At 43.1% G+C, this 10,647-nt stretch overlaps 1 protein-coding gene across 5 annotated transcripts in view; it reads right to left on the reverse strand.

The window, feature by feature from the left end:
- Nucleotides 1-9,891, reverse strand: part of SOCS6 (suppressor of cytokine signaling 6) — a 120,984-nt gene extending 111,093 nt beyond the window's left edge. Inside the window, exon 1 of one of the 5 annotated variants that reach the window (XR_005604775.1) lies at nt 9,440-9,521. The gene's annotated coding sequence lies outside the window, so the exon portion shown is untranslated. Of the gene's footprint in view, nt 1-9,308; nt 9,369-9,439; nt 9,531-9,812 lie in introns of those variants that run through there. The other 4 variants (XM_039572504.1, XM_039572506.1, XM_039572490.1 and 1 more) reach the window with 4 other exon arrangements.
- Between the last annotated feature and the right edge of the window lie 756 nt (nt 9,892-10,647).

The following is a 10,647-nucleotide window of genomic DNA, read 5'->3' on the forward strand; positions in this document are numbered from 1 at the left end:
AGTTATGGAGGAGGGTAACAAAAAAAACAAAACTAATCCCCCTCTCCCCACAAAAAAAGCAGCAAAAACCAAACACCTTTCAAGGTTAGTTCCAAACCATTAATTAAAGTGATTAAAGTGCAAACCACAATAAAAGCAAATTCAGACAAACAAATAGGCCAAGGCCCAGAGTTTAAGCTTTATGACACGAGCTCTGAGTTGGCTAAACTGGTGTCACTAGCATGGCACAAAGCATTCTCACAACCCCTACCATGTTCTGCTTGTAACACAACAGATCTGACCGAGGTTGATGGCCTGCTTTTCAAAAATACAATTGAAAGCAAAGTACATTTTGACAAACCGCAAAGGTCAGAACTGCAACTACTCTTACCTGAAATAGAGATAAGAAATCTGACTTTTGTCCAAATTAGGATTATTTTTCCAGTATCTAAGCATAAGCAACCCCTCTAAGAATCTACAGGAGCTGCAAGTACTTTGGGCATACTACAACAGTCAGGTTCTGTAAAACTTTCACAAACATGAGGACCTTTGTTGTTCATGAAAATCCTTCTCCCTACACATACAGGGAGCAGCTTAACCTAGGAAGTACCAGAATTTCAGAGAGATTTTTTTCTCTTTTAATTAAAAGCTCCTCAGTAGCCTTTAGCCTTATCTTTTGTATATAAAAAGCAGAAGTACTTAGTGTTAACAGAACAGTATCAGTGGCTGCCTCGTGGTCAACACCTTTACCCACACATCTAAAACTGTCCATCATCACACAGAATCATGCCACCTAAAATTCAGTGGCAACCACAACTTTTTATGGACATCATGAGACGTGGAAGCATGATCATACTATCCCTCTGGATCACATAAGGAGCTTGCACCAATGGAAATCAAACTACAAAGTCTAATAACTTGAACAGTGGTCCTAGACACCATGAAAGGAGATTCCCACTTATTCTTAAGATACCCTAGTGTGCAGCAACAGTTTCAGATGCAGGATGAATTGGGACAGAAAGTCAGACTCAGGTTTTCCCTCTTCAAAGCAGTTGCATACTCCACTGGGATGAGAAAAGCACACTATCTTTATCTAGACCATTCATTTTCTGCTCTGTTAATCTTCTGCAGAACAGCTTTAGAAGAAGGAATAGAAATCTTTTCACACTACAGAGCAGCCAAAAGGCTGGTGTTCAGGGTAGTCCTCATACAGAAAGGACAGAAGTGGAAAATTTCTGTGGCTATCTCACATTCTGAATGAGGGCTCTACCTAACAAGTTGTTATATCCTATATTTTTACATCACTGGGAAATGCAGCCTGTATTGCTAGCAGTCTGTGAAACCTGTACATGCAAATGACAAAGGAATTTTTAGCTACATACTTTTGTATTTAATACCATATTTCACTGAAGATACATTTTTTCCATCACATGGATGCTGGTCCAGATGTCCACCTATTATCTATGGCCCTAAATAAATAACAGTGACAACAATCTACTTCACTCACACACACTTGGGAATCCATTTTAAGGGCAAAAGAGCATTTAATACATCGAGTGTAAGGAACCCACTCTTTCATAGTTGCATCTCACTTCTATTTGGTAGCACCCATACTATTTAATGAGGTACATTCAACTGAGATTGTCAAACAGTATCAGCTACAGAAAGATAGTCTTTCATAGCCAGGAAAAGAGATCCAATCAGTGAAACAGAAAGCAAGGTTTATTCTACAGACAAGCCAGCACAACACAACAAACAAGAAGGCAAGGCGTGGAGGAACAGAACTTCCTTCTCCTTGTTTAAAGATTGGGGGATCTTGAGTCAGGTAGTGTCCAAGGGGAAATCTTTCTGAGTACCTCTAATTAAGCAGTCTCTCCTGGAACACACTCCAGTAGCAGAACCTAGATCAGTGAAGCTCTAAGCACTATGTACCCACTGATCCCCCATGTGGCCTGGCTGCCCCTCCAAGGTCTTAGGACCCACTGCAGAGAGTAATCCAAGCTCTGCATTTCAGAAAGTGAGAATGCAAAACACAGCTTATTTAAAATATTTCCTTCCCCATTTTCCCTGGCAGGAGGCCCAATAAGAACAGAGTAAATTAATTATCTTCTTTACGGCTTAGAGTCTATCCACACATGGGAAACAGGAGACATGGTTGTGCTCAAAGTACTGTCAAATACACAGGGTAAACACACCTGTAGAGAGAGTATTATCTCCAGCTAATCTTATAAAATTACTGTAACATTTTGTTTCCACTAAACCAGAAGGCGAAACATTAAATAAATTTCTAAATTCACAGTCCTTTTAAGTCCAAGGGCGCTTTTAAGAAGGCACATACCAAAATGCTGCACAACTTGCACACTGACCAGAATAGGAACAGAATTTTGACTGCACAGGCAAAGCTGCTTAGCCATCCTTTTCACAAAGTCCTGACTCGTCACAGTAAAACCTTTCTACAGGACTACACCAGTTCTGACAAAGCTTACTCTACAAGCAAATTTTCTCATTTTGGGTCAAAATGAGAGAGACTCTTAATTATTCATGATTAAAATTGCGAAGTTCTTTTTTTCCTCCTACACCTACACTCTAATCATCTGCAGACAGAAACAGCCCACTATCCCAACCAGCAAATATGATGGAGAATATTTTAATTGCAGTTTTTAGGCAGAAACGGCTTTGTCCTGATGCACACTCGAAGATGTTTGGTTGGGGTTGTGGTGGTTTTTTAAAAATAATGTTGCCAGCAACAGAAAATCATCTTGCACTTAGCCCTAAACTATCTGATTCTGCTAATATTCTGTCCTAACCCAACAAAGATTAATTAACTGGGAGCAGATATTTAACTCAATGGGACTCCTCACTGTACATTATATTCAGCTTGCACATAAAAAAACTGGGCCTTACATTGAGCATCAGTGTATAAATTCTCACACGCAGGATCTAAGATAAAATTTTCACTGTCTGTATGAAGTAATGTGCTCTATCAGATTTACACTCAAAGCCCTTAAGATAGCTATCTCCAGAGCAAGGTCAAATTTCTGCAGAGCCAGGAGTATAGAAGCCTGGCTGCAAAAGCTAGTTATGCTTCAAAGTTCAACCATGAACAAAAGTCATGTACATGCACACCGACTTTTTTTCTCCTGTTCTGACATAAGTTTAAAGACACACTATAAATAAAATGGAAAAACAAAAAAGTATTAGTCCAATTAAAAAAAAAAAAGACGAGAGGATACATACTTTTCAATGCTGATACATAGAACTTCAGTTCCTTTTTTTCCCCGTCAAACAACATTTAAAACATTGCAGATTCCAAAAGCACTTATTTTTGTAATACACAGGACACCTTAGTCAGTACTGATATAACAACTTCCATTCACTGTCTTCTTCTGATCATCACTGGATTAGACAGCAACTCAGACCAGTACTGGTGGAGAATATAGACTCTCTTATCCCTGCAGTAAGGGAGCACAGAATATTTACATTTACAGCAAGTATTTTCCCAAGTAACTAGATTTTTTGCACAAAATAATGCCAAAGGCCTATGGCTAATAATTTATTACTTCTCAGCATTACTTACTACTAACCAGTAGCTCTTTTCATTTCAAAAGCCAAAAAGAGGAGGAAAGTCAGTGTTTCAGAGTGCATTGATCAGCACTGGTTTTGCCTCTGTTTTCCACTAAAGAGAGAACAGGGAGGGGAAGGAATAAAAAAAGCCACAAGGCACCTACCTTACACAGACCCAGACTTAAGCTCTTACACATAACTTAGTGACTCGTACCTCTGAATGCACAAACCAACTATTCTAGAGCCAGTCTCCTCAGGCTGACCAAAATTCCAGCTTGGAAGACTTCCCCAGAACAGGTTTCACCCAAACCGGTATCCCTGCACAAACAGCTTCTGTTCAGTGAATCCAGCGAGAATTCCTTACTTGCCCAGTTCCCACCAGCTCCTGAAAGAACATCCGTCTGAAAAGCTGCCTACCCTGTTTTTGGAGTTCCACATAGCTCATCCTGGAAGGCACACCTTCTGTAATCAAAAACCTTTGCTCTGCTGACACTTGTCTCTGTTTCTCTATTTTATTAAAACTCCTAATCTAATAGCTGATTACCAACCCAAAGGGATTCCGAGGGCATTAAAACCCATTACTGATGCCAAAACCAGTCAACATTATAGCTTGTAACTGCCCTGTCCTCCAGCACTTACTGAGGCAAAGCCAGGAGAGACAGAATTCCTTTAATCAGAAGGAACAAAAAAAGAAGGCAAGCTTGACCACTGTTTTGGAGACAACTTGGGACCAAACATGCTTCAGAAACATTTGGAGTAGCCTACTATGTTCTCAACCTATTTAAGGAATGCAGACTGCTTTGGAGAAGGAAAAACAATCACCTACTCAAGACTCCTACAAACTACTGTTTTAGCACACTTACCAGAAAACGTCAAGATTAATTAAGAATAAAACTACTCAAGAAAAAACAAGAGCTCAGACACTGTAAAGTGTCTGACTGGAATCTCATTTCCAACAATGTTTTCAAGAGTACCATTCTATGTACTGTTTTCAGCAATACAGAACATCCTTGAGGAAAAATGCAGATTTAATACCTTTGGTAATCTCAAATGCTAAAACTAATCACTTTATCCACTATCTGCATTCACCACATGAACTCAAGACTATCAGAACCTTACACAACTCCTCTTACAGGTCAGTATCATACACATCCAAGTTAAATAACACAAATACAGCCACTGATTATACATCGCACTAAGAAGAAAAGAAAAATACCATATATCTGTGTGATTTACTTAACAATATGCACAGATTCTTTTTCATGGTTTAAATTTTTAACTACAGACCACTTAAACTCTGAAAAAAATTACTAACATCTACTATTTATACCTTCACTGCCAGAGAAAATGGCTCTCATCCAAAACTATTCTACAGCAGCTTATAGCAAGATTATTGGGTGTTTATAACAAAAACCCACACACTTTACAAACCTAAGATTTTTTAAAACTGCCAACCTATTGCACTTGGCAGATTACGAAAAGAATATTTCACAGAAGACAGAGCATGAGAGACTATGTGCCCTATATATACACAAAAGGAAGCAATGTTAGGGGAGCAGCACCTGGACAGAAATGTCTATATACAGCATTCTTTGCTTGGCTTTACCTGCAAGCAAGATTTTTTTCATATTCCTTCAATGGAATTTAAAGTCAGAAGCAGAACAAGTTAGCCAATGTATCCACATCCGTGCTAAACAAATACTTGTATTTAACTTGCATAGTTTTCTTGGTGATGCAGCAACCAAGAAAGAATTTTTTAGGTAACATGTGGCTTACATCCCTGTCATAAACAAGGCAAACTGAGTTCCTCAGAGTCCAAAGTGTTACATGAATGGTTAAAGAGACAGAAAACGCCAATAGTTTCCAAAGTATTTTATCTTAATATTTTCCAGAAGAAAATTTCATGAGAGATAATAAAAATTATTATCTTTCCAAATCTTTTAAAAATTAGAAGTATGTCAAGATAGGTTCTTAAATCCACGTTACAGACTAATGAATAGCAGTTAGCTTTGCAAAGCCATACACCTCAAAGCCTTCTGAAATTGTCTGGAGTTCCAGATGCTTATTGTTTGCATGCCTGTACATGACAAAAGCAAAAGGCCATGAAAACCGGCAAAAGAAAGTATCCAGAGCAACTTTTATTTAAGTGAGCTTAAGGACTTGAAGAGCTAAATTTCTGATGCTTTGATCTGAAAATTTTAATTCTCACAATAAGTCGACTGAGCCAGATTTTGCTTCACGTTGCCTTTTCAAATTCAGTCTGTGTAGACTCTAGCAAAGTTTGTGAACCCTTTTCCAGAACCTTGATGTATCAGTCAACACTTTACATACAGTCAGCTTTCCATTTTCATCCAGGGCAATAATTAAAGGCCAGTTTCTTTTGGGGTTGATTTTATTCACCAGGAGAGGTTTTTGTTTCAATAGCTTAAGATCATTCAGCTACAGTGGGAAAAAACTGTCTGCAACAAAAAACCCCAAAGCTATGAGTTTCTAAATGTTTCTTTCAAAAGTAATGTAACTATTTTTAACACAGGAACTTATTCAACTTGCCTAGTACAGTGTTTTAATTCAGAAATCAATTATTTCAAGAGGTAAAAGCAAAAACAATAATAAAAGAAGGAATGTACTGTGTACCATGAGTCTTTATATTCTGCTGTATCAAAAATATATTTGAGTGGTATGAAGCTGCTTTTTAAACCTGGACAATAAATATCCCATTACAAGCACATCCATCTTCTTTCCTACAAAAACATACTGCTGTACATAACTTGCCATCTGAAATTGTCAAAAACAATTTTTAAGAATGGGTTTTTTTTAAAGAATATTTCCTTCTCTATTACTATAAATTTATTGGAAGGCACCAGGAAAGAGTTGGTAAGAACTTGGGACCTTTGCATCAAGTATAGCTACTGTCTTCTGAAGACTGGTATTTATGTCCAGAAAATTAAGCATGCAACAAAACAGAATGAAAACAAATTTTGGAATAAACGTAAGGACGAGGAACATTACAGATATAATTATTTCTCTTCTGAAAAACAAAAAACATAAAAAAGAGTAAACTCGAAGTTCTGTATTTTCTCTCAGTTTAATACTTTACAGTACAAAATATACAGTTATGTGGCGTAAGATAGATATCTCTATTCTGTTTTTCAATCCAAATCCTATCCAATTTATACTCAAGATATTTTAGCATTTGCATTACATTCCCTTTTATACTGCTTGTATTTTATTTTCTTCGTTGGAGCATCAGAACTGCTTGAGTAACCCTCTCTAATTTGTTGCTAACACACATTAAAGCCCTATCAACTAAATACTGAGGAACACACCAGCAGAGAACAGCCTTCTTCCTATCTATTCTCTGTTATTGCATTGTACTACCCAAACAGTACCAAAGTGGTGCTGTGTAGGCCCAAGAGGGCAGTAAAGCAAGAGAAAATAAGGCACTTGAGTGAGGGATTACCCTGGACTATGGCCCCAGTTTTGCCAACAATAGCATAGCAAATATGGAGTGAACTCAGGGCAACACTACTAAACGAAGTCTTGCAAATACTTATGTTCAAATTACTGTAAGACTATAAAAAAATTCATAAGAAAGAGCAGAAATAATTAACTTGCTTTGTGAGAACACCTTTTAGTTAAGAGTTCACTCTCTCACTTCACCAATTCACTGTGCTAAGGAGAGTCAGAAATTGTAATCTACTCACAGAACAATAAGGACCAGTTACCATTTCTTCAAACCATCCCTCTCCAAGAGTAACCCAAGGTTACTGACTAACTTCACAATCTAGGATCAAAGAAGTTAACAGCATAATATAAGTTAATACATATCTTTTTTTTAGATTTCAGTATGTCAAGTTTTTATGAAGCTTAGAATCATCCATCACATCTCCTGAATCCAAGCAAACACTTTGATACCGCATACATGCGGTGCAACAAAGTGATGCTCATGAAACCCCTGGAAACAACACAGTGCTTCTCCCTAACTACTCCATACCCTTGCAGCTTTCCAGGGAGCTAGCTAATGCAGATATGTCTGTATAACACTACACTGTTATCACTTATACTTTTAAGTATTAAGGCTTAATTTCCTAAAGTTTAACTTTAAAAAAAAAATACTTAAATCTCAAAACTTGGGATATAGGGAATACATGCCTGATTAAGCATACAACAGGTGAAACTATTTTGAGTAAAAGCTCAGTTCCAAACTGAGTGCAATGCCACAAACCCAAGGAATATCAAATAGGAAGTGAAGACTCCATTCAAGTACTGTTTAACACTTCAAAAAAACAAGCATTTTGAAAAAGCTGAAATTGTCTTTCCCAAGTTACACAGAAAACTGTGAGTTACGACTACTGTCTTATTGCAGAAGACTCAAAAAATACCTGCACATTCTCCAGTGATTTAAAGTCTTCCAGCCAAGCTAAGTAATTTATTTCATAATTGCACCAAAGATTCTATATTTTCTACAGTCCAAAGATGTATCTATTAGCACAAACAAAAACTAGAAACAGAACTATTTCTATTTTTTCCACCCAGAGCAGAAATGCAGATGCATTATTCCTCGAGTACTTGTGCAGACAGCAACTCTCCAAGACAGGAGGCCTGCAATAGGCATTTTTTAACTACAGGTGTATTAACAGGATGGACATGGCATAAACATTCCTGGCCTGCAGGAAAGAGGGGTTGAGACTTCACAGTGAAAGGGCACAAGAATTTTTTAAGGGGAAGTCAGTTTCCCTGACTAAAGCATATTCTGCGACCAACTTCTTTAACGCAGTAACCTACTCCACAGGAAAAAAAAAAATTGTGTTCCAAACTAAGATGATTTTGAAAACATGGGAAGACAAAAATAAAGAGAGGTCAGAAAGACACAGCTGAAGTACCTCACATCACAGAAGCATCATCCTCTTGCACCTCTCAAAACCCCGTTGCTTTGCAAAGGCTTTTTTCTTAAGCAAACGGGTTGGCATGGGCTAGTTGTTTTCTAAGAGAAGTGGCATCATTAGGGAAAGAGAGTATAAAAAGCAGCTCGAAGAACAATGAAAGCGAGTGAAGTTTGCGGATTTGGTAATTCTTTTTGTTAAAGTCAAGTTCCTAAGTGCTGCCTGTCACAGAAAGGAGCCTCTCTCGGTCGCCCCTTCAGGAGCTCTTGGCGCACCCTCACTTCACCCGGGTTGTTACCCGGGGCTTCTCCACCGCAAAAATCCCAGCACCGGCTGCCCAAATCGGCACCTCCGGACACCCGCCCCGCCGGAGACGGGGATACCCAAGACTCAACTAAAGGCGGGTTTCACGGCGGGGTAAAGGGAAATCAGCCCAGTTCCGCCGTCCCCCATAATAGCACCAGTAGGCGCGGGGCGCATTCGGGCAGCGGCCCAGGGCAGGAGCGGGGGAGCCCGGCGGGCCCCGCTGCCGCGACTGGCGGAGACGAGAGGCCGGCCTGGGCCCCCTCTTGTCACGGCGGGGGCTGGGCAGCGCCTCGCCGGCCCTGGCCCGGCGCTCTTCCCGCCCGCCCGCCCGCCTCGCAGGCCGCGCCGCGGCCCCGGTGCCTCCGCAGGGCCTGGCACCGCCGCGGGCTCGGGGAGCCCAGCAAACAAAGGGAGCGGAGGCCGGGGCCGCGGCTCGGGAAGAGGGCGGCGGGCAAGCGGCGAACCGCACCGGCTCCATCCGCCGGCTTCCCCTCCACCGCACCAGCTCTCCGCGGCCAGCGGTGAAGGGAGGGGGGAGCCGGGCCGCGGTGCGCCCGTTGCCCCGGGGACGCTCACCCAGCGGAGGCCGCGGCGTCCCGCTCCCGGCGCGGGCCTCTTCCCGGGCACATCGGCGGCGCGGGCCCGGCCTGCGCCGGCACTTGGGCTCGGCGGGGAGCAGCCTCCGGGGGTGGCGGAGCGGCACTCACCGAGGAGGAGGAGAAGGAGGAGCTGGCTCTGCTGTTGCTTTCGCGGGGCCCGGCTCGGCTTCGGCTCTGGCTCCCTCCCTCGCCGTGCCGCCGCCTCCCTGTTCCTGGCGCCGCCGCCGCCGCTTCCTCCGCCTCCTCTGCCCCCACCCCTCCGTCCTCGGAGGGGCGCACGGGGGCGGCGAGCCTGCGATGGCCGCCGCCTGCCGCAGGCACGGCTACGGCTGCGGCACCCGCGCACAGCCCGGCGGCGGCAGGAGGGCCGCGGGCATCCCCGCTCCGTCCCTCCGCCTGCCCGGCCGCCCCCGCCGCCCGGCGGACTCCACCAGCCCTCCGCGGCCCGCCTGCCCCGTAGAAGCCGAGCCCCTTCCCTTACTCGGGTCTGGGCGCCTTGCCCCGTGCTCGTTCCCGCTTGGCGGCCGTGGGAAACCCGCGGGGGGCGGCCGGGAGCCGCGCTGGAATGGAGGCAGGGAGACGGTCGGGCTTCGCTAGCCCCGGCCCTTTCCTCGCTCCTCCACCCGCTCCGGTGTGTGACCGCTCCGCTGGGCTACAGGAGCTCATCAGTGAAGTTCACAGGGAGCTAATTCCGGCGCCCGGCCGGAGGGGTCCCTTCAGCCGCCCCCCTCTGCCCCGCCGCGAGCTGCTGGCAGTGGGCGCTCCCCCGGAGACCAGCGCTGCGCTGGAGAGAGAGCGAGAGAGGGAAGGAGGTGGTTTCTCCTCCGCTTCACCTTCCCTCACACCTCCCTTGGCGTGATAAGCGACGCGCCAGAACAGGCATTACTTTTGTGCTTAACTCTGCTTCACAGATCTCCACGAGAAAAGTGACACTAAACTTCCTACCAGCTGTGCTGCGGCAACTTCAGCCAAGCAGACTGCTTTGATTGCTTGTTCTCCGGTCTCTTTTTAAAAATAAAATGCTAACTCGAGAGCAAGAAAACAATTCTTAATTTAGGATGTGCGAGACTGATGGAAGTGACTAGCAGGGGGCGAAGAATTAAAATCTATGGACAATATGGCTCTTAAAAGTTGTCACAAGTCGTTTTTGCCGACTGATGTAGAGCTAGTAAAATACTACTTTTGTTTTCTGCTCGTGATGTATATAACTGATGCAAATCAACAACCCGATAAGCAAAATTTGCTTACCTACGTAGTCGCATGACAGTCAGTAAGATTATTCGTATGACTCATTATGAAACTACCGATTTCAAGGT

Source organism: Corvus cornix, chromosome 2, assembly GCF_000738735.6.
Source record: "Corvus cornix cornix isolate S_Up_H32 chromosome 2, ASM73873v5, whole genome shotgun sequence".
Taxonomy (NCBI): domain Eukaryota; kingdom Metazoa; phylum Chordata; class Aves; order Passeriformes; family Corvidae; genus Corvus; species Corvus cornix.